The sequence below is a fragment of the Erinaceus europaeus genome, chromosome 11, assembly GCF_950295315.1.
Source record: "Erinaceus europaeus chromosome 11, mEriEur2.1, whole genome shotgun sequence".
In the NCBI taxonomy this organism is placed as follows: domain Eukaryota; kingdom Metazoa; phylum Chordata; class Mammalia; order Eulipotyphla; family Erinaceidae; genus Erinaceus; species Erinaceus europaeus.
This window is the reverse complement of record NC_080172.1, coordinates 28639690-28667456: the sequence shown is the minus strand read 5'-3', so window position 1 is coordinate 28667456 and position 27767 is coordinate 28639690.

Here is a 27767-nt window from a genome sequence, read left to right as displayed (position 1 = left end):
TCAGCAGGTTACTAGGATGTCCCGTGAGGAGGACGGGAGTGGGCGCAAATGAGAAAAGATGAGAGTCTATAGCTTCAAGAGCAGGAGAGGCATCTTTGCTTTCTCTCTGCAGAGCTTTCTTTTTATATGTTTTTCCCCAGGATAAGTTCATTATTTTTGCAGAATTCTTTGTACAACTGTTTACCATAAAATTCATTTCTTTATTTTAGTAGTCAATAATATAAACTCGTATTGTTACCTATTGAATTATAAATTATAACCTATTTTTCTTGAGCAAGCTTCTTGGAATATCATGAGTTTTCTATAAAGCATCTATTGTTTCTGAGAGGTCAGTTTCTACAAAGCTAATTATCTTGTTTATAGCATCTTGATTAATATCTCTGTCTATTTATGAACTCTTCTGTTTCAGGTAAGCGATTGATGTCACATCTCTGCTTTTCATAGTATTTATTAACCTGCCTAATGGTATCAATTTTTCTGTTCCGGGAAAGCAAACACCAAGGGGATGGGACCTTGCCAGTTTATTCATAAGTGGCAACTTGTTAACCTCAACCCATTTGCCCTTAATGTTAACCACATGATTACGGTATTCATCATAGATACCTGTAAATGGAAGGGGGGGGGGGGTCCTTATGTGGGGGCAGTTGGTAAAGGCCCTTATACTTTGGGGGAAACCACAGTCTTCCACTATTTTATAAGCTACCCAAGGTGGCCCTTGTGCAGTGGGAAGAACCCAGTGCTCTCTGTATTTTCCCTTGACCTTTTCTTCCTGGGTATAGGTATCTGGGTGACAAGGCAGGTAAGAAATTCCTTCACAGTCAGCTAATCTGATAATTGGCCAATTGTTATGTTTTGGATCTCTTGAGTTTGGGGGTCTTTAAGGGTTTGTTTTCTTTTGCCAAACAGCAATCCCCTTTGGAACTTTCTCTTTCCTCAGGTGTCATTTGGAAATAAACAACATGTCCTATAAAATAGCCAATAATACCTAGTGCTAACAACAATATGAGTAATGGAACAAAAAGGCGAAGTGGTTTCGGTTCATTCCAGGGCCTCTCACCTTGTGTAGGCCCCCAACATGCTAGGACCTTGTCAGACAGCCAGTGTGACATTGCCTTCACCATCTTTCCTAAAAGGGTTATTATAAAGATTTGGTGAGTATGTATGTATGTTAATGAAAATGCATTCATGTCTTCTAATATGAAGACAAATAACACAGTTCTAAGAATATGAAATTACTAGAGAAATTTAGTCTAGTGGAATTTCCTGCAACAGCTTAACAAATATTATTAGAATCTGTCAGGGACCACAACAGTCTTGAATTCTAATTTTTTTCTGTGACCAATTTGAATCATGGCAAAACTGGTATTTCATTACTGTACTCAGGTATGATAACAAATAATTGAGTTCAGCAGAGAAGCCTGAGGTATATGTAGGATATAAATATGAAACAGGTTTCCCAACATTATTAAAATAGGATCCCAATGAATACAGTGCTAAGTAAGAGATGATTTTTATCAAAATTTTATCAAATTTAGCACTACACATTAAGGATTCAGTCGTCTTCATCACTGCCATCCCTGCATCGTTAATATAACTACTTCTCAGGTTGGAATTTTTCCCAAAATTTAAGTATGATATAATTTTGCAGAAATGACAATACCATGACTAATAATGCCATGTTATAATTGTTTTTTATTATATATATATATATATATATATATATACATATATGTAGTTAAGTATTTCAGTTTATAATATTAACTATCATTCTGGGAATAAAAAAGTGATGAAAAATATGTTCTACTCTGAATCCAATTGGAAGCGATCCTGAAATGGGAGGAAATTAAAATAATGCTGACACACTCAATCATCTTGACAATCTTTAATTTCCACACTCCTTGAAGAAACTTTGAAAGGAACAGCTAAATTTACTATGACAGCACCAACAGAGAGGAAATATTTAACTAAGTAGATGAATGAGAAAGAAATGTCTGTGAATAGGAAAAACTATCTGAAACTTGGAAATGAGCAAAATATATTACTGGTTATTCTTTTACCATTGTTTTGTACTTGAATATGTTGTTTATTTTATATTGATTGGATTTTTTAAAGCTGTGTGAAAATATGGCTTGACATGCGTATTTTTCTCTAGCAGAGATATAAATGACAATTTCTTTGATGGAAGAGATAAACCAAACATTTAAAGCATAAGCACTTTTGGTTTTTATTTTTTTTAAATATTTTTATTTATTAATTATTGGACAAAGGCAGGGAGAAATTGAGAGGGGAGGATGAGATAGAGAGTGAGACAGACAGGGAGATACCTACAGCTCTGCTTCACTGTTTGTGAAGCTTTCCCCCTTCAGGTGGGGACCAGGGGCTTGATCCTGTGTCCATGTATACTGTAGTCTGTGCACTTAATTAGGTATGCCACCTCCTGGCCTGTCATAAGCACTTCTGAGTCTAATCCAACAACAATATAGTAGTATCTTTTATTAAATCTCCCAAAAGTGCCCAGTTCCTTAGAAGTTCTTTGAAGTGTGTAAGATAGATAGATAGATAGATGATAGATAGATAGATAGATAGATAGACAGACAAATCCTCCTTGTCCTCTATTATGAGCTGAATGAAACCTTAGACACATTTTCATTTTATATTTCATGAGAACTACTAACATCACTTTTTAAAAAACATATTTTAACTCTCTTAAGTTACCACCAGGGTTATTGCAGATGCAAGGTTCCAATTCAATAAATCCACTGATCCTGATGGCTATTTTTTATAGAGACAAAGTGAAATAGAGAGAGAAAGGGTGAGAGATAAAGAGAGAGAGAAAAAAATACTGAATGTGGGGACTAGGGGCTTGAACTCAAGTATGTACTACCAGGCCCTTTAAGTATAATGCTCTTTGATCAGAAAGATCAAAGCAAACAAATATCAGAGAACTAACATTATTTACCACATGAAAATTCAAGTGGAAAGATTTGTTTTTGAATTCATTCCTAAGTGCTCCATTATTGTGAAGAGTTCAGAGTGTTGTCACATAGGAAAACTGAAAGACACAGAAGAGGTTGAATAAAAAAGAACTGAACTAGAGAGCTGACTCTTGAGATGAAGGGGTACCTCGATCACTTCTGTGGGAATGTATTTATTTCTATATAGAAGTTATTGTGGCAACTTAATTGTGATGAGATAAATCATAAATATAGACAGTAATTACCCCCCAAAAAAGCTATTAAAATTGTTATATCTAAATGATCACTTAGCTTTCTGGTTTTTTTTAATGTTAAAACAAATACTCAAACAAAATATCCATGACACCATGCCCGAAATTTCATTTTAAATGTATTACTAGGAAAACAAGACTCTGAGAAAGTTACTTCAGATGTTTATACTAGGTAGAGTACTTTGTAAGGGAAAATTTAATAAATGAAAATGTTTTCCTAGGTAGAAACAGGAAAGAACATGCAAAAGTTGACTAGAGCAATAATTAGGCTAGTTAGGTTATATTTTCTCTTAAAATATCTGATTTCTGGTTATTCAACTGTACACAAGTAAGAGAAAATCCAGTTAAATACGCTAAATTTTCAGACATTTTTGTCACCATATCTAATGACAATGTTGGCTTCAAAGTATTAACTTTTTGAAAATAACTCAATATCATTTTCTTTTTATTAAATGATTGATAACAGGCAGGTAGAATAGGTTACTTGTACAGTATGATGCATTGCATAGTCCAGGTTTGACCCTGGCCCTCACTACATTGAAGGAAGCTTTGGTGCTATAGTCTCTTTGATTTTGTCTTCTTGTCTTCTTCTGTGCCTCTCTGCCTCTATTAAAAAAATAATAAGGCAGTCAAGGTTAAATAGCACAATGGCTCTGCAAACAGACTCCCATGCCTAAGGCTAGAAAGTCCCAGGTTCAATCCCCTGCACTACCATAAGTCAGAGCTGAGCAGTGCTATGGTAAGGTAAAGTAAAATAATAATAATAATAATAATAATAATAATAATAATAATAATAATAATAGTCCGATGAACCTGATAGAATGCACATACAACAGTGCAGGAGGACCCAAATTTGAGCTCCTACTCTCCTGTGGCCTGAGGGAAGCTTCCTGAGTGGTAGAACAGTTTTGTAGGTGTTTCTCTCTACCACCCCTCACTCAATTTCTTTTTCTCTATCCTAAGCAGTAAAATAAAATATTTTTTAATGAATAGACAAGATTGTTAACATGAGATTGACTTGTTCCAGGTTCTTGGAAAAAAATATAAAACTAAGAGCAGGAATTGTATATGTTAACTGTTATGTAAAGTGCTTAGTATACTATCTTTTTAAAAAGAATTATATTGGGAGTCGGGCTGTAGCGCAGCGGGTTAAGCGCAGGTGGCGCAAAGCACAAGGACCAGCATAAGGATCCCGGTTCGAACCCCGGCTCCCCACCTGCAGGGGAGTTGCTTCACAGGCGGTGAAGCAGGTCTGCAGGTGTTTATCTTTCTCTCCTCCTCTCTGTCTTCCCCTCCTCTCTCCATTTCTCTCTGTCCTATCCAACAACAACAACAACAATAATAACTACAACAATAAAACAACAAGGGCAACAAAAGGGAATAAATAAATAAAATAAATATTAAAAAAATTAAAATAAAAAATAAAAAAGAATTATATTATCTTTACTTATTTATTGAATATAGACAGTAGGAAATAGAGATGGAAGGGGTGATAGAGAGGGAGAAAGAGAGAGATATCTGCAACACTGTTTCAACACTTTCAAAGCTTTCCCCTTGCAGGTAGGACCCAGGGTCTCAAACCCAAGTCCTTGCACATTGTAACATGTACACTCAACCAAGTACTCTACCACCTGGCCTCCTTAGTATACCTTTTTTAAACAAAATCTCAACGAAGAAAAGCCCAGAATTCTTCATTATGAATGAAAATGGGTGGTGGTGCACTTGGTTGAGTGCACATGCTACCCACAATGATAAGGAAATAATGATAATAACACATAATTAAATAGGAAGTCTGGAATTATAGTCAGAAGTGATTTATATGTATGCACACATAGACACATGCACTTTATGATCTACATAGTCTTCATTAACTTTAAGGGAAAATGAAATACTATCAAGTGAGAAATCATTCTTTCTGGTCTGACACATAGTCAAATAAAGCTCTTAAAAGTTAGATCTTAAAATTTGGAAGAAAAGAATGGCCAGTCTTTGGGGGTAGATAGGATAATAGTTATGCAAACAGACTCTCATGTGTGAAGATTCAAAGTCTCAGTTTCAATCCTAGGGCACCACTATACATCAGAGCTTAGCAGTGCTCTGCTAAAAAATAAACAAATAAATAAATAAATAAATGAAAATGAAGAAACATTTACCAAACTACAACAGCTAAGAGCAATTTATGTTTTAAAAGGTGATTAGTAAAATAATTGCATTCAAGAAATTAGTGTTTAGTGCACTTTACTCCAGTGTCAGCCAACATACTAAATTGTCCTTTTGGGGAAGAATTGGGGGCCAACAAAGTTGACTTAGGAAAATGACGACTCTGCAAGTAAAACAGCATAAGCTGCTTTTTTTTCTTAAGACCTGGACATTTTAAGTCAGAAGCTTTATAAAACATTACACACATGATGATGATGATGATGATGATGTGAGAAAATCTAATTTGTTACATCACATCGCCACATTGCTAGTCAGAGAAGTGCTGCAGTGATGAAGAAAGTCAGTGTTGGGTCAACCAAAGTTTTTGTTTTTACAACATTTATTTACAAAGAAATAACATTCAACACAACCCAACACAAAATTCTTGGTTTTCTTCATATCCTACCTTGTATTATATGAATTCTGTCCTCTACTCCTTCAGATTACAATTTATTCGATTTTTGAACACTATGTAGTTTCAATGCCTATTTCAAAACTTAGGTTCTGGTTAAGTGCTTCTTGATACTTCAGTCTGAAGCAATTTCTCCCTTCTCTGATGTGCCTATGCACTTTTTTTTTTCCTTAAGGCAAGTATCACTTACTGCCATTTATTAAATGTATTTACATCTTTCCTTTTCTATTGAAGCATGACATTCTCTTATACAACAGCATTTCATTCACTAAACAATTGCATTTTAATTTTGCACTGTCGCCTGAGTCAATACTTTACATCCACGTAGTATAATTAAGATTTTGCAGAACATGAAAAGCAATCAGATTTTCTCCATGCTTAGCTAAGGATGATATGTGATGTTGGTCATCTATCTCTACTACAAAAGTGGCAATTATAGCTTTTGACTATTCTTCTTCTTCTATTACAGGGAAATACAGCTTTGGAAAGATAAAAGTGACAGTAGAAAAAAGACAAACATTTAAGTGTTCCTAAAAACTCTTGAAAATATCACATTCCTCACAGGTCAAAAGTACTGCAATTTAATTGTTTTATACAATCACATGCTCCTGAAACAACCAAAGCTTTTCAAGCAAGCAGCAATATTTTTTTCCTGCTGACAGATACCCTTTACAGTGAGTCACAGACACTTGGACCAGAAACACTATCTATGCTTCATTACCATTTAAATAGGCTGATCAATGAGAATTAGCATGTAATTTGAATTACAACACCCACCTCCTGCTTCTTAAAGCCTTAGTCTTATAGCCAATACATAGCTACAACATTATGCAATGAGGATTCACCCTCCTCTTCAAATCTGAAAACAGTTTTATGCCTGTGCTTTAGCTCAAGAACTTTAATAAAGCCTCAATTCTGCCTACTCATCAATGTGTACAGTGTAACCTATGATCTTGGTAAAACACCAAACGTGTAATAACTTCTTTAATCAACTCCTGTAATGAATATTTTGATTCAATGTCACCTTTAGTTTTAAGTCTACAATTTAATTATCACAATTTAACTGATATATCATCAGTAATAAGGTTGATAATCCAAGATGGAAACACTTAAACTAACTTGTGCACCTTCTGTCAGTCATTGTTCTGTTAGGGAAACAGATTTCTCTCTTTAAGGGAAACAAACAAACAACAGATGACCCCATTCAGCAAACATCTCAAGTCTGTCCCATGAGCCCCTTCCCCTTATCCTTGTAGATATTAGACATGAAAAAAAATGTGTCAACCACTCAAGGATGAGCTAAAAGAGCCAAGGTCTTTTTATCAAGACACCTGCATCCACCGACTGCCTTTTATGGCCCTCTACACTTTCATCACCCCAATAAAAATCTATCTATACTAGCCCAATATTCAATTATCTCAGAGTTTAGGCTATCTCTCATGTATTGACTCTTAACGATACTATACCAATCAAGGCGAATGGCTGTGGACACATGATGGTGGACAGTGTTTCAAGTATTGTGATAGCTATTTACTGACCATAAGAAACTTGAATTCAAATGGGTTTTTATAACATCTTGGTTGTAATAAAACTTTAGGAAAATTATTTATGAAGGGGTCAGGCAGTGCCACAGCCAGTAGAGTGCACATGTACCAGGCACTAAACCCGGATTAAGTGTTAGAAGCAGTAGTTTTAAGGAATGTTAGAAATAGTTTTAAAAGTTTTCTTTCATGCAGTTATTTGTTAAGTGCTTTTAGTATAAGTTGTTTGTGGTGTGAGATGGAAAATTCCTTGCTCTTTCCCCTTGAAAAACAGGACCTAATCAGTAAAGGCCATCAGTTGTTTTGCAGGTTGCTTAAAGGACCCTGCATAGGGCAAGCTGTATCAGGGCCTTTGCACAGGATTTGAGGAATGCTGTTTACCGGGTGGATGGTCATAGCTGATGGCGGGGGGATGTGGTGACCCTACCTGGCTAGATTCTATTGGTTGTGTGACTTTGCAATGTTTAAAATTAGCCTGCGCTTTGCTTTGAAGCCCGCTTTGGACCCCGCTTTGCTTTGGACCCCGCTATCTGCTAAATTTGAAATGATTGGATTCTGCATTTTCTATAGCATGTTATTGGATGTAAAATGATAAGGTGATGTGTTCCACCTCCCTGAGTGTGTTCTAGATTTCTATAAATTGTGTGGTTTGAGCCCTGTTCAGGGTCGAGCTTGGTAGACTAACATCAGTCACCATTCAGCCCGGATTACAATTCGTGAATAAACATCTTTGCTTCCTTGCAGTGGATGGTGGTTAATTCTCACTCTGTAACATTAAGCCCCCAGTCTGCACATATGAGGAGGGGAAGGCTCTATAAGCAGTGAAATAGTACTTCTTTCTCCTCCTCCCCCTCTGTGTTTCTTTTTGATTCCATCAGAAAAAGAAAGGGAAGAAAAGTGGTCTCAGGAAATCGTGCAGTTGTCATGCAAGCAACAAACCTAGGCAATATCCCTGGAGGCAAACAAATAAATAAATAATAATGCAAGGATCAATGAAATAGCTCGCTTGGATCTTAGGTTTTTTTGTCAAGCAAGCAAACCCAAATTTGAGCCTGAACCTGACTGTTTTGAAGCTTTTGTGCTGTCATTTTCTCTCTCTCTACTTCTGTGTCTCTAAATATATATATATATATATATATACATATATATATATATATATATGTATATATTCAGTGATATGTTTGAAAGAATTTTAAACATATTGCCTTGTCATAAAAAGTATGGTATTGTCATTATCCCAAACAAGTAGATATATGTTGGTATTGTTAAAGGGGTTCATGGGGGGAAGGAACAGGAAGGCCGATGCTTCCCCCATTCACCACACATTTTCCCAACAAAGAATTGATGGAAGAGCATGATTATTAAGGTAACAAAGTTTTATTGAAAACAAAACATGTTATTGTTGGGGCTTAGTCCCTGCACTACAAACCCACTGCCCCTGGAGAACATTCCCCCCACCCCCATTGGATAGGACAGACACAAAATGAGAGAGGAGGGGAAGTTGCTCCACCACTTGTGCAGTGACCAACAGGTGGAGAGCCAGAGGGCTCAAACCCAGATCCTTGCACTGTGTACTATGTGCTTGCACTTAACCCCGGAGCACCACTGCTGAGACCCTGAGTGTACCACTTGTAAACACTAGGTTGAATATTGCTTAGTATAGTGTTAGAAGACCTATAAAGAACAATTGGGGGTGCCAAGCAGTAGTACACCCAGTTGAGTGCACAAGCTATCAAGTGTGTGGAACCAGGTTTGAACCCCTGCTCCTTACCTGCATTGGGGGAAAATTTCACCAAGGGTGAAAGAGGTCTTCAAGTCTGTCTCTCCATCTACACCTTTTTCCCTTCCCTCTTAATGATTCTCTCTTTTATATAATAAAACAAGGAAGGATGCAAGGAAGGAAGGGAGGAAAGGAGGGAGGGTAGGAGGAAAGAAGGATGGAAGGAAAGAAAAGATCAAACAACTGGGTAAGAAATGAATATAACAAACTTTGCTGTTATGGACACAGCAATCCATATGCTTAATGGCAGATGAGTGGATTAGAAACTTTTGGTACTGAGAAGTCGGGCGGTAGCACAGGGGGTTAAGCACACATGGCCCAAAGCACAAGGGCTGGCATAAGGATCCCGGTACCAGCCACCAGCTCCCCACCTGCAGGTGAGTAGCTTCACAGGCAGTGAAGCAGATCTGCTAGTGTCTTTCTCTACCCGTCTCTGTCTTTTTGTCTTCTATTTCTCTCTGTCCTATCCAACAATGACAACATCAATAACAACTACAAAAATAAAACAACAAGGGCAACAAAAGGGAATAAATAAATAAAATAAATATCAAAAAAAAAGAGAAAGAAAGTTTTGGTACTTATACACAATGGAGTGTTATTCATCTGTTAAGAATGATGAAGTCATCTCTTTTGCCACATCTTGGATGGAACTTGAAGCAATTATGTTAAGTGAGATAAGCCAGAAAGAGAAGAATGAATACTGGATGATCTCACTCATAGGTGGAACTTAAGAAACAAGAATAGCAAGGAAAAATGTAACATGAAACTCAGAGTGAGTACAGTGTTCTGCACCAAAGCTAAGGGCTCTAGGGAATTAGGGGTATTGGGTTCCTGGTGTCTAAAGGCAGAAAGGAACCCAAGTTGGAAGAGAGTCTTACAGACATCCATTATTGGGAGATTGGAAATCATACCTATGTGTCAACAACTCTATTGTAAATTATTAACCACCAATATCCAATAAAATTGATTTTTAAGAAATTACTTTCTAAGTATATTATTGAAATATTTTTTAAAACATATAGTTAAACTTGGGCTGGGAAGACAACATAAGGTTATGCAAAAAGACTTCCAAGCCTGAGGCACCAAAACCCAGGTTCAGTCCCCAGCACCATCATACACCAGAGCTGAGCACTGCTATGGTAAAAGAAAGAAAAAAGAAAAAGAATATATATATATGAACTCCAAAATATGTATAGATAACTGTTCAGCAAAAACTGATGCAAATCAACTACTTTCCAGTCATACAAAAAGAAGAGGAAGAAAGGAATATAAAATTTATGTACATTGTAAATAGAGAATAAAAGTTATTTCTATTGTATACCACATGTAATATACAGATAAAAATCTCAAACTCCAATAAAATAAAAAATTAGAAGAATAAAATAATGCAGTACAGTTGTAGGCTACAAAATTAATATGCAAGATTCTGTGTTTCTATATGAAAACAGTGAACTAACAGAAAGAGTATCCAGGAAGAATATAGAATCAAATAGGAACTAAATACCTTGGGGAAAATTTATTATTAATTAATTAATTAATTAATTTATTTACTCATTGCTATGATAGAAGGACAGTCAAAATGTCATTCTGGCTTATTTAGTGACATGTAATCAAAATCAGAGAGTTGATTTTATGTTCAGAAATCCTGTACTCTTACCACCGTCACCTCTCTGGTCACCAGAATAATGTTTTTAACCTTTCTTCTGAAGTACTTCTCAGAATTTTTGCAGTAGTCAAGAAATGAACACAGCCTATGTGTCAACAGGCAATCAAATGGATTACAGTGCTATAAAATATATGTATATACATATACCTTGAGTATTATTGCATTATGTATATTACATATATATTCATACACACATATTTATTTATTTATTTATTTACTTATTTATTTATTTTTTACCTCCATGCTTATTGCTGGGGCTAGGTGCCTGCACCACAAACCCACAGTTCCGGAGGCCATATATATATGGCCATGTGGCTTAACCCGCTACGCTACAGCCTGACCCTCCCACTACACACACACACACACACACACACACACACACACACACTTATGTACTTGGTTGTTGGAAGAGTCATGACACATTATTTTCATAGAAAAGAGAATTTAAAATGTGTCATGAATTTTCCAACAACCCAATATATACATAGATTCTTGGACTACTATTCAGAAAGACAAACACCATAGTATTTTACTTATGTTTGAATAAGCCTACTATCTACAAAACGGAGATCCCCAAATCTTCATCTTCATTAATCCAGCCTGTAAGTTCATGATTAGTCAACAATTTGTTTGGCTTTATGTATTAACTCTTCTTTCAGCCACCAGGTTCCAGGTGCTCCCATGATACCCACCGGACTCTCCTGGGCAAAAGACCCCACCAATGTGTCCTGGAGGCCCACCCCTAGGGAAAGAGAGAGACAGGCTGGGAATATAGCTCAACCTGTCAACACCCATGTTCAGCAGAGAAGCAATTACAGAAGCCAGACCTTCCACCTTCTGCACCCCATAATGACCTTGGCTCTGTACTCCCAGAGGGATAAAGAATAGGAAAGCTATCAGTGGAGGGGATGGGATATGGAGTTCTGGTGGTGGGTATTGTGTTAAGTTGTACCCCTCTTATCCTATGGTTTTTGTCAGTGTTTCCTTTTTATAAATAAAATTTATAAAAAACAAAAAAAAGAAAAAGAAATACACTGAAAACAATGGTCCAGGAGGTGGCACAGTGGATAAAGCAGTGGACTCTCAATCATGAGATCCTGAGTTCAATCCCCGGCAGCACATGTACCAGGGTGATGTCTGGCTCTTTCTCTCTCCTCCTATATTTCTCATAAATAAATAAATAACATCTTTAAAAAATAAATATACTGAAAACAAATAGATGAACTAAATAAAACAAACATTGTGATGTAGTTAGCATATGTCTGATGAATTGGACATAATTAGCATAGGGCCTGAAGTCTGGAGGAAACTGAAACATCTCTGTTCCAGCTAGCTGTCCCTGCACTCTCTTCCTGCACTCCACTCTCCAGGTTCCCTGCTTTCAGACATGCTTGCCCAGCCATGGCTGCTCCTTCCGGGATTTGTACACATGTGAAGCTGAACTTTGGTAATTAACCATTCTCATGGGCCCAGCTTCGTCTTACCTCTGCTGATAATTGCCTATCTTGCTGTACCTGAAACATACCATTCCTTACTGCTGTAATAAACCTTTGATTGTCTTAAACCCATGCCAAGCTGTGCCCTCATAAACTCCTTTACTACTACTATGTAATAACATTGATCATTCTAAGCCCAAGCCAAGCCACCTCCCTCCTGCGAAGTCCTCTTATTTTTTAATTACAATACTTTTAGACTATATAACCAACTTGCAATTAACAGAAATAGAAAGAGAAGGAAAGTGGATACAACTGACACAAAGAGGACAAGTTTATGATGGATAGAATTAGACTTCTAATGATGAACTCATTATAGTTCATTCACATACACATGTTCACTTTCAGTGATGCATATGTGGAACTTATGTCGTAATACAAAGTTGTTTCAATATAATGAATAAACAAACTGTTCTCTTAAAATTTCCCATTACTTAAGAATCTCTCTTCTACTCAGAATACACCATGATGATTTAGTCAGATTTGTCTTGTGACTGCTGGCATTAAACATATGAAGTTATTATAACCAAGGCCTACAAAAAGTCATAAAACAGCAGACTTGAGAAAAATGAAGTGAGTTTCTGAAAGTTACTGTACTATTTGTTCACTAGGAAGAGGTTGGGGAATGATCACTGACCTCTAAATAACTGAGAATAGAACTCATCTTTCACTTCTGAACAAGCTCCTTGCTGTAATTGATGGCATCTCCTGAAATGGCTGTGATCATTAGAGCTCCAGTGACTGAATTAAAAGAAAATGAAAGATGCAGATGACTGTAGTAAAGCACAGAAAATACATTTCTTTCTGGTGACAGATACAACCGATCATTTTACAAGGAAGTGCCTCACTGAAAGTGTTTCAGTTATGTAGTTCTCAGAGAAAATGAAGAGTAATGTAAAAATTGGACAAGATGAAACTAGCTGTTTCATTCCAGATATTGACTACACAAGTCACTTTCCATAAATCAGCTGCTTGTTGTACCTAGGACAGCAGTTTGTTAATATTATGAAGGTGCTACAAAATGTTCTTTTTGGTTAAGCAGTCTCTCAGCATCACATGATGAAACAGAAAGGTTTTTTATTTGTTTTGTTTTGTTCCTTTGTATCTATTTGCTTTTCAGTTATTATTCAGAAATTGCTTTGATCTAAGCCATCAAGTGTCAATCAACTTTCTTATCTTATAAAAGGTCAAATATTACATACTTTATACATTTTGTGTGCTATTTGGTTAGTGCAACACATAGTTACACAACAAATAGTTGTATTTATTTATAAAATTTATAATTTATTAGTGATTTAATAGTGACTTGCAAAATTATCAGTAACAGGAGTATAGTTTAATACTACTTCCAGCACTAAAGTTCTGTCCTGCACCCCATTGCCAGGAAGACCACCATAGTTTTTCCAAAGTCTTAGGGAAAGGTTGACTAGTTAATTTTTGATAAGTTCATGTGCTTCAATTCTCTATATGCCATACATGAGTCAAATCATCCAGTAGTTGTCTTTCACCTCCTAACTCCTAGTTTGATACATTTTGTTTAGAAGATCATACATTTTTGTTTATTTTTTAGGTAACCGTACTTTATATTCCTACATGTGTTTTAGAAACTATTTTTTTATCCTCAAAAATGTGTTACCTAACCCAATCCTCACAAAAGCACTGATATTTGAAATCTCCCTTTCTATAGTCCTCACTCCTCAAGTCTTTATTAACGTCAATTCTTCTGTCTGAGATTATAGTCTTAATTGGGCTTTACTTAAGATTTTTTACTGTGTTTCTTCCTATGTCAAGCCATCCTTATTTTCATTTCATGCAAGACCCTCTTGTAGTAATGAATTCTGTTAGTTTTTGCTTGTCTGAAGAGCTATTTATGCTTCTTTCTTTCTTTTGCCATTCAGAACTTTGAACATACCTTGCTTATTCTTTTTAGCTGTTAGGGTTTGTACTGCAAAATCAGTATTATGAGATTGTTTTAAAAAAATTATTTATAAGAAGTAAACTGACAAAAAACGTAGTAGTATAAGAGAGGTACAATTCCACACCATCCCCACCACTAGATCTCCTTATCCCATCTCCTCCCCTGATAGCTTTCCTATTATTTAACTCTCTGGGAGTATGGACTCAGAGTCATTATGGGGTGCAGAAGGTGGAAGGTCTGGCTTCTGTAATTGCTTCCCCACTGAACATGGGCGTTGGCAGGTCCATCCATACTCCCAGCCAGTCTCTCTTGTTCCTTAGTGGGGTGTGGCTCTGGGGAAGCGGAGCTCCAGGACACACTGGTGGGATCTTCTGTCCAGAGAAGTCCAGTTGGCATCATGGTAGCATCTGAAACCTGGTGGCTGAAAAAAGAGTTAACATATAGAGCAAAAACAATTGTTGACTAGTCATGAACCTAAAGGCTAGAAAACTTAATATGAAGAGTTGAGGGTCTCCATTTGTAGATCGTTAGTAGGCCCATTTTGATTATATTCCAAAGAGCCCATAACTATACTACTTTTTTTTCTCCATGAGCCTGACATCTAATATGCAGATGGGTCCAAGTTATTGTCTGGGGAGATGATGCCATGGCTGGAAAAATTACCAGAAACCTGGATCAGGGAAGAGAATAGTTCCCAAATATGGGAAAGGTGTATAAATATTGTTGACTGTAAGCCCCATCAATTTGATCTGATCCAGGGCCCAAGTTCAACTTAGGAGCCTGTACGACCTCCACATTCCTATAGATCTGAGCTCATATTGTGTGGTCATGAGTAGGAACATTCCAAGCTACCCAATTTCAGGGCCTATCTTCCTCAAATAGAGCATAGTGTATGTTTTCCAGCCTCCCTTTGGAGGATGGAACATTCTCTACCGTTGTTGATCCAAGCTGAGGGCAAGGCCTTATGGGGGCCCACAAAGGGGTCTATTGTATTGTTCTTGATAGAGATGACCAGTAACAATGGAGAGAGTGATCATGTCTGTTTGGAAATCTCAGGACTCCCTGACTAGGGCCCCAGCTGATGGGGTGGCATGATGTGACTAAAGAGTCATCATTAAAGTATGACAGTCTCTTGCCCTTATTCAGCCTTTGTAGTACTTATTTTGATAAAGTTAGCTTTGGAGTGAGTGAGGGAAGCATATTAGGAAATAGGTGAGGAGGGTATCTAAGTTTCAGTAGACACTATTTCATTAGGAACTTTGTGGTGACTTTTTAGGTCCTTCTACTTGCTTTCTGCATATACTGACTCACTGCAGACTATTGTACACTTTTGCTTTCAGGTATATATATTGCCCTAATTTGTGGGTACACATGAACATATGCCCTATCTCACAGGACCTGGTCTATATTAAGGTTTTGGGACTTTGTTAGGAAGTGAAACATGAACTGGAATGGAACTAGGAAATCCTATGAAAGGAAAGATCTCACTGGAGTAATGAGGCTGAAGGGTTGACATTCCACGGGTCTGAAGTAAAGCATGCTGAGGTTGTACTCATTGCATTGATTTAGTTGGGATCAGCAAATGCAATATCAATTGGTACAATTTGTGAGAAGCTTGCAGGAAAATGAGCTCCACCCTAGAAGTTCCAGGATTGAGGGAAATGCAGACTCTATAGTGGAAGGGTGAGGTTCCTGCTTTCTTAAAGTTTAAGAAGGCAATAGATAGTTATTGCTATAATCAAATTATTTGGCAATTGGATTAACTCTGAATTTCCCTTTGTTAGGATTTTCTGTATCATACACAGCATCACCATAATTTATGTCCTTTGATAGTATTTGTATATAGCTGTGTCTTATAGAGTAATGCAACCAGTAGTTTCTGTTCTCCCTGGTCTAAGCTGTTAAGAGAGTCAACATTTCAAAGACTCAGCCTTTGGTCTGTGCATTAAGAATTTTGAGACATTCAATGAATTTTTACATCTCTCACATTAATTAGATAGTGGTTTATATGACTACAATACCATGTCCATTGATAGGACAGAGAGAGAAATTGAGAGGGAAGAAGAAAGACGGAGAGAGAATGATGTAGACCTGCATCATCATTTGTAAAGCATTCCCCTCCTGCATGTAGGGATTTAAGGGTTGAACCTCGGTTCTCCAACATGGCTGCTCAGTCTAATGTACCATGATATGACTCCCTGGAATCATTTTTCTAGGAGCCCTTCAAGTTTCTTTTATGGTTTTATGGCTTTCTTTCTTTCTTTCTTTCTTTCTTTCTTTCTTTCTTTCTTTCTTTCTTTCTTTCTTTCTTTTTTTTCTTTAATTTGGGAACTTCCTCAGCTATAATTTCTTGAAACCCTGTTTCCTCTCTCTTTCTCTCTCTCTTTGTGCCCCTAAAATATGAATGTCATTCCTCTTTATTTTACTGTTATTTTCCTCTTTGCCATGAGATGTGTGTGTCTTCCTTCTTCTACCTTCTGCTTTTATGTTCCGCTTTCATTCTTGGTTTCTGATGTATAGCAGATGTTCATCTCAATAGTGTCTTTTTAGCACTGTCTCTGCACTCTGCGTTACTCTGATAACAATTGTGAATTAACAAATAAATTTCCTCATGAATTCTCTCTCTCTTTTTCTTTTTTTCAGACTTACTGCATAATTCTTTTCAATTTGGTGAGCATCTCTAGGGTCAGATGTCTGAGATTGTCATCAATAGTTTTATAGAGCTCTCTCTTGAATTTTGTTTTTTCTCCAATTGCTGTCTTGGCCCTTCATTGTTGTTGAATTATCATAAGTTCCCACTGAATTTGGTTCTCTAATAAGACACTTGTGTGGGCTGAGTGAAGAATGGGTTGAGTCCAGAAACTTATGCAAAGCCATAGTAGGCAGCTGTGGTAGAGGTTGTGCAGTATGGGAGGGAGCAGCCATAGTAGCAAGGACCAAAGCATTTGGAGTCAGTAGTGATAAGATCTCTAGCTGGGAAAAGAGCTGCAATGGAGAGATCTGATCCTAGTCGTATGATCCAAACAGAAAATAGTTTTCTATTTTTATTTTAACAGAACACTGCTCACCTCTGATTTAAGGTGGTATCAAACCTAAGACCATATTGTCCCAGGCATGAATCTTTTACTATACCCTGAGCAGTGGGAACAAATTTTTACTTTACTTGTATGTCTCCCATCCCTTCAACCTGAATTCTGGCCTTTAAAAAAATTTACTTATTGTTATTTCATCTGAGGTTCAAAGTTTATTTCTAAAATATAATTTATTTATTTGTATTTTATTTATTATTGGATAGAGACAGAGGCAAATTTAGAGGGGAGAGGGAGATGGGAAGGGAAAGAGACAGAGCGACACCTGCAGCCCTACTTCACTACATGTGAAGCTTCCCCCCTGCAGGTGGGGAATGGGTTTGAACCCGGGGTCTTACACACTGTAATGTGTGCGCTTAACCAAGTGCACCACTGCAAAGTTTATTTACTTATTTTTTTATTATTATAAGAAAGGATAAATTAACAAAACCATAGGGTAGGAGGGGTACAACTCCACACAATTCCCACCACCCAATCTCCATATATCCTACCCCCTCCCCTGATAGCTTTCCCATTCTCTATCCCTCTGGGAGCATGGACCCAGGGTCATTGTCTGTTGCAGAAAGTGGGAGGTCTGGCTTCTGTAATTGCTTCCATGCTGAACATGGGCATTGACTGGTCGATCCATACTCCCAGTCTGCCTCTCTCTTTCCCTATTAGGGTGGGTCTCTGGGGAAGCAGAGCTCCAGGACGCATTGGTGGGGTTTTCAGTCCACAGAAGCCTGGCCAGCATCCTGATGGCATCTGGAACCTGGTGACTGAAAAGAGAGTTAACATACTAAGCCAAACAAATTGTTGAGCAATCATGGACCCAAAGCTTGGAATAGTGGAGAGGAAGTGTTAGGGGGGCACTCACTGCAAACTCTAGTGTACTTCTGCTTTCAGTATATATTTTGCAGTAGTTTATGGGTACGTGTGAACATATGCTGTCTCTCACAGAAACTGGTGTATATCTAGGTTTGGGGACTTTGTTAGAAAGTGAACCACCTGGTATGGAATTAGAGTATACTATGAAAGGAAAGGTGTCACCCGAGTAATGAAGCTGAAAACCACAGGGTATGTTGTTTAGTTTCCAAATTCTGTGACTTCTAATAATTTTCTATTTGTTGTTAAATGTTAGTTTTACTCCACTGTGGTCTGAGAAGATACTTGGGATGATTTCGATACTCTTGAATTTATTGATGCTCTCTTTGTGGCCTAACATGTGATCTGTCCTTGAGTATGTGTTATGTGGATTTGAAAAGAAGGTGTATTCCAGTTTTGGGGGTTGAAGGGCTCTGAAAATGTCCAAGAGGTCTAGTCTGTCAATCTCTTCATTCAATTCTCTTGTATCTTTGTTGGTTCTCTGCATTGTTGATCTGTCTAAGTGTGAGAGTGGGGTATTGAAGTCTCCCACTATTATTGTATTACTATTGATGTATTTTTGAAATTCTTTCAATAAGTGCTTGACGTATTTAGATGGTCCCCCATTGGTTGCATAGATGTTAGTAATTGTTAAGTCTTCTTGGCTGATTGATCCTCTAATAATTATATAATGTCCTTGCCTATCTTTTATTACTTTATTTAATTTAAAATCTATTGTGTCTGAGATGAGAATGGCTGTTCCTGCCCCTTTTTGTGGTCCGTTAGCCTGTATGATAGTTTTCCATTCTTTCACTTTAAGTCTGTGTTTATCTTGTTGTGACAGATGGGATTCTTGCAAGCAGCATATGGTTGGGTTATGTTTTCTGATCCATCCCCCCACTCTGTGCCTTTTGATGGGTGAGTTTAAGCCATTGACATTTATTGATATTATGATATTATGGATTTAATGTATTTTAGTGCCATTGTTCAAAATAAATGTTTGTTTGCTCTGATATATCACAAGTATTATAGTGATGTTCTTGTTTATAAGAGGTCTTTTAGAACCTCATTCAGGGCTGGTTTGGTGATGGCTACTTCCTTTAACTGTTGTTTGTCTAAGAAGGTTTTGATCCCTCCATCTAGTTTGAATGAAAGCCTAGCAGGATATATTATACTTGGTTGAAGCCCTTTTTCATTCAGGGCTTGATAGATATCTTGCCATTCTCTTCTGGCTTTTAGAGTTTGAGTGGAGAAGTCTGCAGAAAATCTTATGGGTTTTCCCCTGTATGTGACTTTTTGTTTCTCTCTTGCAGCCTTTAGGATCCTTTCTTTATCCTTACTCCTTCTCATTGTGACTATGATGTGTCTTGGTGTCTTCAGGTCTGGGTTGATTCTGTTTGGTACTCTCTGGGCTTCTTGAATCTTGATGTCCTTTCTGTTATTCAGGTCTGGGACGTTTTCCTCTATTATTTCCTCTAGAATGTTTTCTTCCCCTTCCTCTCTTTCTTCCCCTGCAGGCCAATTATACGAAAGTTACTTCTTTTGAGATCATCCCATATGTCTCTGTTGTTGTTTTCAGGGTATTTCAATATCTTTTTGAGCTCTTTCACCTCTCTTTTAGTTTTCTCTAACTCATCCTCTGTCTGACTAATTCTGTTTTCTGCTTCTGTTAGTCTGCTTTCCCTTCCCTCAGCTTCTTTCTTCATTACAGCTATTTCAGCTTTCAGTTTTCTAATTGCTTGAAGATAATCAGTATTTTCCTTGGGGGTCTCAACTGTTGATTCCCTAATACGGCCATTACTTTCCTCCAATGTTGTTTTCACTTCTGTGATTAATAAATTTATTATTGTTTGCATACTTTTCTTACCTATGGTTACTTCTGGCTGATTTGTAGTTTCTTCTGGGCTCTTGTCTTCATTCATTTGAGTAGCAGTTTTATTTGTTTTTGATCTACCCATTTTTTTATTTATGTGTTTCTTATTTTTATGTTCTGTTGTTCCTCAGTTGTTGTGTCTTGAGTACAAGCAACACTGTACTAAATACCTTTATGACAAATGCAATCTTCAACCTCAGTAATTACAACAGCAACTGAAGCAAGGATTGAAGCAGTTTAATCACTACCAGTTAGCCAATGTGTCCAGTCCATGAAAAATTAGAAACCAAGTCCAAGTGAAGAAGAAAGAGAAAAGAAAGAAGAGATAACATGAATAGACAGTTATGCAAAACTACTATCCACTGTATATTATAAGGGTAACAAGAGGAGAAAGGAAAGTAGAGCAGAGATACACACATAGAGAGTCCACTCTGAGTCAGATTTCTTCCCCAAAATAATTCACAAATTCAGAAAGGCAAAGAAGGAAGGAAGAATTATATGACAAGATAAAAAAAAAAGAAACAAGAGAGAGAAAAGAGAAAAGATAAGAAAAAGCTGTAATTAAAGGGCAGTTAAAGGAAAGTTTTTTTAATTGATTACTTTATTTTTTATTTTATTTTGTTTTGTTTTCTTTTTTTTTTTTAATTAGCTAGGAGCAGGAAGAAGGGGAGAGTCTATAGAGGAGGTAGGAGTAACGAGACAAGTTCCTCTCACAGTAGATAAGATGCCCACTACCCTAGCAATGAAAGATACCCTAAGAGTTAATTCTGATCAACCATAAACGGGGGGGGGGGTTAGATATATGCTGTTATAATATTAATAATATAATAGAGCAGGGTAAAATACCCTGTCGCAGATTGCCTCAAGCCTCCTGAGCAGAGGCAGCTGATTGTTAAGAAAGAAAAAAAAAAAAACCCTCAGGACAAGTAGGTCAGGAATAGACAGTTATGCAAATCTACTATCCACTGTATATTCTAGGGGTAGCTAGAGGAGGAAGGGAAGTTGAGCTGTGATACACGCAGAGAGAGTCCACTCTGAGTTAGATTTCTTACCCAAGATAATTCCCTAATGTGTATCAGTGAATTCAGAAAGCTAAAGGATTAAGGAAGAAAGGATGACAAGAATGAGAAAAAGAAAAAAAAAGAGAGAGAGAGAAAAGAAAAAGATAAGAAAAAGAACAGTAATAAAAGAGCAGTGAAAGGAAAGAGTTATTTATATATTTATTTTTTATAATTTAATTAGCTATTCTGGGGGAGGGAGAGTTCTTTCTTTCTTTATTTTTTATTATTTAATTAGCTATGCATGGGAGGGAGGGAGGGGAGCTGCCTGAGCAGAGGCAGCTGGTTGGCTACTTAGAAAGAAAAAAGGCCAAATGTTTCAGAAGGGAAGAGACTTAGAATGAATGATACCCCCTGGTGGGACAGGAATATTGGTAAAGAAAGAAGCTCAGCAGGGGAGCCTGCTAGGAGCTGGTCCCCATGACTGGTTATGGGGAGTGAGGGGGTGTGCTTTGGGAATAATAATTTAAAAGAAAAATTTTTTTCCCTTTCTTTTTGCTCTATTTTTTAACCCAAGTTAAGTTATAGTCACCTCCTTGGTGTCACTGCTAGGACCCCTTATTGACTGGCCTACTAAAGGCAGAAAATCCTACCACTTCCTGTAGATGTGGTCAGAGCTCAAGCCACTAGCAGCTTCTCAGTCCACCATCTTGTGGGAACCGCAAAGTTTATTTCTATGCTATATTTTTCCAGATATGCTGTAATTTTTGTGATTATTATTTTAATAAACAAACTATTTGCAGCTGTTATTCAAGAGATATTGTAAAACACTGAAATTAATGTCTTGATAGAGTCATCACTATAACTCAAATTTTATGTAGCATGACTGTTTTTCAAGCATGGTAAATAATACAGTAAATTAAGAGATTACATAAGACTAGGATTTTTTGATCATTTACAAGTCTCAATAGATAGGAACACTTTTCTTGTAATAACTATTCTCTTGAGTACAGTTTCATAATCTTCTTCTTCTAGCGTTTGCCCTTCTTCAGTAGCCAGTCAACAGCATCAGGTTGAGCCTGATGTAAAGTTTCGAGACCTCCTTTGAATCTGTAGAGGTGGCAGTCGTTAACTATGTGGGTCATAGTCTGTCTGTAGCCGCAGGGGCAGTTCGGGTCGTCTCTGGCTCCTCAGCGATGGAACATAGTGGCGCACCGGCCATGGCCTGTTCGATAGCGATTGAGGAGGGCCCAATCATAACATGCTAGGTCAAAGCCGGGTTGACTCTTGCAGGGGTCTGTGATGAGGTGTTTGTTCTTTACCTCAGCTGACTGCCAACTCTGTTTCCAAGAGTCTGGAATAGAGAAGTTCAGTGTGGCATAGGGGACCAGATTGGGTGATGAGACGTCAAGCGTTGGACAGGGTGGGTGAAGATATTCGCATATATTGGCAGGTCTGGTCGAGCGTAGACGTGGGAAATGAACTTAGATGATGCCGCACCCCGACGAATATCTGGCGGGGCAATGTTGCTAAGAACTGGCAGCCATGGGACCGGGGTGGAACGGATGGTTCCAGAAATTATCCTCATGGAGGAATATAATTTGGAATCGACCAAGTGGACATGGGGGCTATGGAACCATACTGGGGCACAGTATTCTGCAGTGGAATAGCATAATGCCAGAGATGATGATCGTAGTGTGGAAGCGCTTGCGCCCCATGAGGAGCTGGCCAGTCTTGCAATGATGTTATTCCTCGTGCCCACCTTTGCTGCAGCTTTTATGAGATGTTCGTGAAATGACAGAGTGCGATCGAGAGTAACGCCAAGATAGACTGGCTGGGCTTCATGACGGATTCTCGTATCGCCAAGCTGCACATTAAGCTCACGGGAGGTCGAGGCATGGTGTAGATGGAAAACAGATGATACCGTTTTTGCAGTGTTAGGCATTAGTCGCCATTTTTTACAGTAATCAGATATCAGAGACATGTCTTTCGTGAGTGTTTCCTTGAGGATGTCAAACTTGGATGCCTGAGTTGCACAGCAGATGTTATCGGCGTAGATGAACTTCCTTGAAGAAGTTTCTGGGAGGTTCCTTGAAGAAGTTTCATAATAATTTGGTTTGACTATAAGATTGTTGCGGGCCAGGTGCTAGCATACTTGGTTAAACACACATATCACTATGTGCAAGAAACCAGGTTCAAGCCCTCAGTCCCAACCCACAGGGGAAATAGTTCATGAGTGGTGAAGCAGTTCTACAGGTGTCTCTCTTTCTCTCCATTCCCTATTCCACTCTCAGTTTCTCTCTGTCCAGTCAAAAATAGACATAAAAAAAAAAATGACTGCAAGGAGCAGTGGATCTTTAGTATAGGCTCCTCAACCCCAGAGATAACCCTGGCAAATAAATAAATAAATAAATAAATGTGAGATTGTTAACCTTTAATCATATAAAATTTGTATCTGTTAATTGTTCAAAAGACAAAGTTAGAAAATCACAAATTTTATATATCACTATTATGATGTAACAAATGTAGTTAGAAAAGAAGATAAAGACAAGTCTCTTAAAAAGAAAAAATATCTTTAAGTCAAATGGGTTTTATTTACATAAGTAGGAATTTGTTTTGTCTATTTCTGGCACATGAAATCCCATGGGGTCTTATTAATGTAAACTAGAATGTGAATTCAAACAGTAGCAAACAGTTAAAAATTTAGTCTAAAAGTATCTAATATCTATTCCTCTATCATCTATCTAGCTATCTTCATAATTGCTAATAATATATCTATGTGGTACATACACACAGGTATGTGTGTGCATATAAATTAAATATATATACAGAGTCTGCAAAAGAAAAAAAAAGACTGAGGGAGATTAATATTTATTCAGAAGATTTGCATGCCTGAGGTTCTGAAGTCCAGAGTTCAATCTAGAAACAAAAACCAAAGCTGAGCAGTACTCTAGAAAAAGGAGGAGGAAGAGGAAAAGAAGAGAATGAAGGAGGAAGAAGCAGAGGGGAATAGGAGGAAGTGAGAGGAAAATTTAGATATTAACAGACTTAAACGAATAGTAACTTATATAAGAGCTATAGAGACATGTTCAGAAGCCAATGCTCACAGGCTAATTTTGGTCTATTTTTTTGTAGCCGGTGTGGTACTATAATTTTAATATTTTAAATACTCAAAAGGATTGTACTCCTATCTTCTCAACCTTTTGAAAAACTAGAATAGTTTCACTATTCATATTGCATAAGATTTATATTAAGCTCCATATGCATAAATAATATTTTGAATTTTGTTAACTAAAAAAATGCATGTAAATTCACTTTTCCTTTCATGAAAGTATTTAGTTAATATCTCTCATTTTCCTCTTGAATCCAAGCCTAAAATATTTTTTACAAAATATATTTTAATGAATACTTTAATCATATATGATCTAAGATTGGAATGCATCTACAATTCTTACAAAATCTCACAAATTTGTCTTCTACTTCTAAAACACTTTTTTTTTTTTACACATATTGTCTATGGAAATTGGGAATTATAAGTAAGACACTTTTTCTTTCAAAATGTTGTGCTTTTGGTACTATGGAACATATATGGAATATTTTCTTTGAAAGCGAATCTCACATTGCAACAATTTATATATTTTCTTTTTTTTTAATTATTTGTAAAAAGGAAACACTGGCAAAAAACATAAGATAAGAGGGGTGCAACTCCACACAATTCCCACCACCAAAATTCTGTATCCCATCCCATCCCATCCCCTGATAGCTTTCTTATTCTTTATCCCTCTGGGAGTATGGACCCAGAGTCATTATGGTGTGCAGAAGGTGGAAGATTCTGGCTTCTGTAATTGCTTCCCGCTGAGCATGAATGTTGGCAGGTCAATCCATACTCCCAGCCTGTCTCTCTCTTTCCCTAGTAGGGTGGAGCTCTGGAGAAGCAGGGCTCCAGGACACATTGGTGGAGTCATCTGCCCAGGGAAATCTGGTTGGCATCATGGTACCATCTGGAACCTGGTGGCTGAAAAAAGAGTTAACATATAAAGCCAAAAAAATTGTTGACTAATCATGAACCTAAAGTTTATATGAAGAGTTGGGGGTCTTCATTTTGTAGATAGTTAGTAATCCTATTTTAGCTGTATTGCAAAGAGCTGTATTTCAAAACTATACTAGTTTTCTTAAAATAGAAATATGAAACCCAAATGTAAAGATATTGGAATAGAAAAGCTGCATTCAAACTATTTGCTTCTGTGTAAGAGTTTTTAGTTCCTATATAGTCCTAAATATCAGACACTAATGTAAGTCATTTAGGCAGATAAAGTTGTAGCAAATTATAGTTAAGTATGTATTGTAGGACAATTTTGACAAGTTAACCCAACTCCTCTTCTCCTAGTGTACATGCCATTTTAATTAGTACTTATGTAGAATGGGATATATCAGAATGGGATATATCAGCGACTGGAATGTGACTACTCAGGTGACCATTTTATCCTAAGTATATGATACAGTTCACTTTTAGAAATGGTGGCTGTATGAGTGACTGAATCACAAGAGTCTTTTTGTTGTTGTTTAACAGTTTTTATTAGTCATTTGATCAGTTTATAAGCTTATAATCTTGTAAACTACATGGATCTTTACATTTGATATAGAGAAGGCAAGAGGCAGTATTTAGCAGTTGAGAGTGGTCTCAATAATCAACAATGGAAGGGTGCTACCAGTTTTACAAACTCAAGGAGCTAAATTTTGTCAATGAAGTAAAAAAATTAATAAATAAAAATGAAAGAGAATATAAGTCTCAATTGGAAAAGCCTTGGGTGACACAGAGATTTTAACCATAAATCACAACAGAACAACTATGTGGTTCCAGTTTGGTGACAACACACAGAATCCACAAAACATATTGCTATTATTTTAAGCCTCTTAATATGTTGTTATTGTAAGACTACACACTTAAACATCTCTGGGTCTGCTGTCCTCTTTCAAATGAATGTCTGTTTTCCTTTACATCTGGTGATCCTTTCCTACTTAGATACTGCTATGCAACTTTCATTTCTGGAATTATTTGAAGTAATTGAAGAAGCAGAGAAATGCAAACCAATCATCAAAAGAATGTTAAATGAACAGTTGATATAATCAGACTGAGAAAAGTTTTTTAGGTTTTTCTAAATTGATTCAATTCTCCATAATATTACTAGATTTCTAAGTCTGTTAATTAGTATTACAATCTCTACTTATGATAGTATGTTATAAAGAATAGTTTGGCCTTAGTTCCTTAAGTGTTTTTTTTCTAGAGACATCATTTCATTATAATAAAAAAATCACCTGGTTCAATTTATTTAGAAGCTAGATACAGATAGTAAGATTTGAGTGTCTTAAAAGAATTAGATTTCTTGAAAGATGCCAGTTTACTGACTCACATATTCACAATTTGAGGAAAGAGGAGGCAAACAACATACTGTATTTAAATATATATGACATATCCTTATAATTTTTGTGATGATGGAATAAATTATAAATGACAAACTTTTCAAAAAAATCTTTTAAAAATTGCTAAACTATTCTCTAGTGGGTCTTGTTTATTAAAAAATAAAATATTTAAAGTTAAATATATAATTAGCCTACTTTTCAACAATTTGGCTTGACTATCACTGATGGTATATATACATTCTATGAGATTTTCTATATCTATGACTGATAGAGACACACATAGTTTTATGGTTTTAATTTCATCTCAATTAAAATTTTCCTTTTCATATTTTTCGTATCTACTTACTAATATCTTTTCAATATTTTGTATTGTCTATTTCAGCAAAAGTAATAAACATTCTCTTCACTTTCTGTAATGTTGCATTAAACTTCACCAATCTGTACTTTTCCAGGTAAACAGGTAAAATCAGGTCTACCAACAAAAGAATGGCCATGTGTTGTCATTTATTGATTTCTTTGTTTTTACAGAGTGATGTCTTTCTTTCATGTTCAAATATGTTATGTGTATGCATGTTATTTTATTTCATTTTTTTTATTTGTCACCAGGGTTATTGTTAAGGCTGGGTACCTACATGATGACAACTCCATTTTTTTGAATGGCCACTTCATATATATATACTGAAAGATAGAGGGAGAGAGAACACAGAAGGAAAGAGTGACACCTGCAGCACTGCTTCACCTACAGGTGAGAACAAGGGGTCTGAAGCTGCATCTTCACACAGGGTAATGTCTGTTCCACTGGATGTGCCAACAACCAATCCCTATGTCATAATTTTTTTAAGAGTAAAAATGAAATTTATAAATGGACTGATTCAATTCATTTAATACACACATTTTTTAAATGAGTGTAAAAATTGTCAACTAGTGCTTATTCTACATTGCCATTTCATTCTTTTCTAAAATATTAATTTGTTATTCTTTTATTTGATAGATACAGAGAGAAATTGAGAGAAAAAGAGAGAGATACCTGCAGCAGGACTTTAACTCTCATGAACCTTTCCTCCTGCAGGTGTGGGTGGGGACTTGAACCTAGGTTCTTGTGTATGGTAACATAGGTGCTCAACCAGGTTCAGCACAGTGCAGTCACTTGTCATTCCATTCTATGATAACTAGCAGTAAGCAAATGGTTTTAAGTTACAGGTTTAAATTTTTAATAATATTTAACAATGTTTTCATCATTCTTCTTGATAATCAATAGACTTTGCCTTTATAATTTCTATTTGAACACATTCTAGAGTAATAAATACA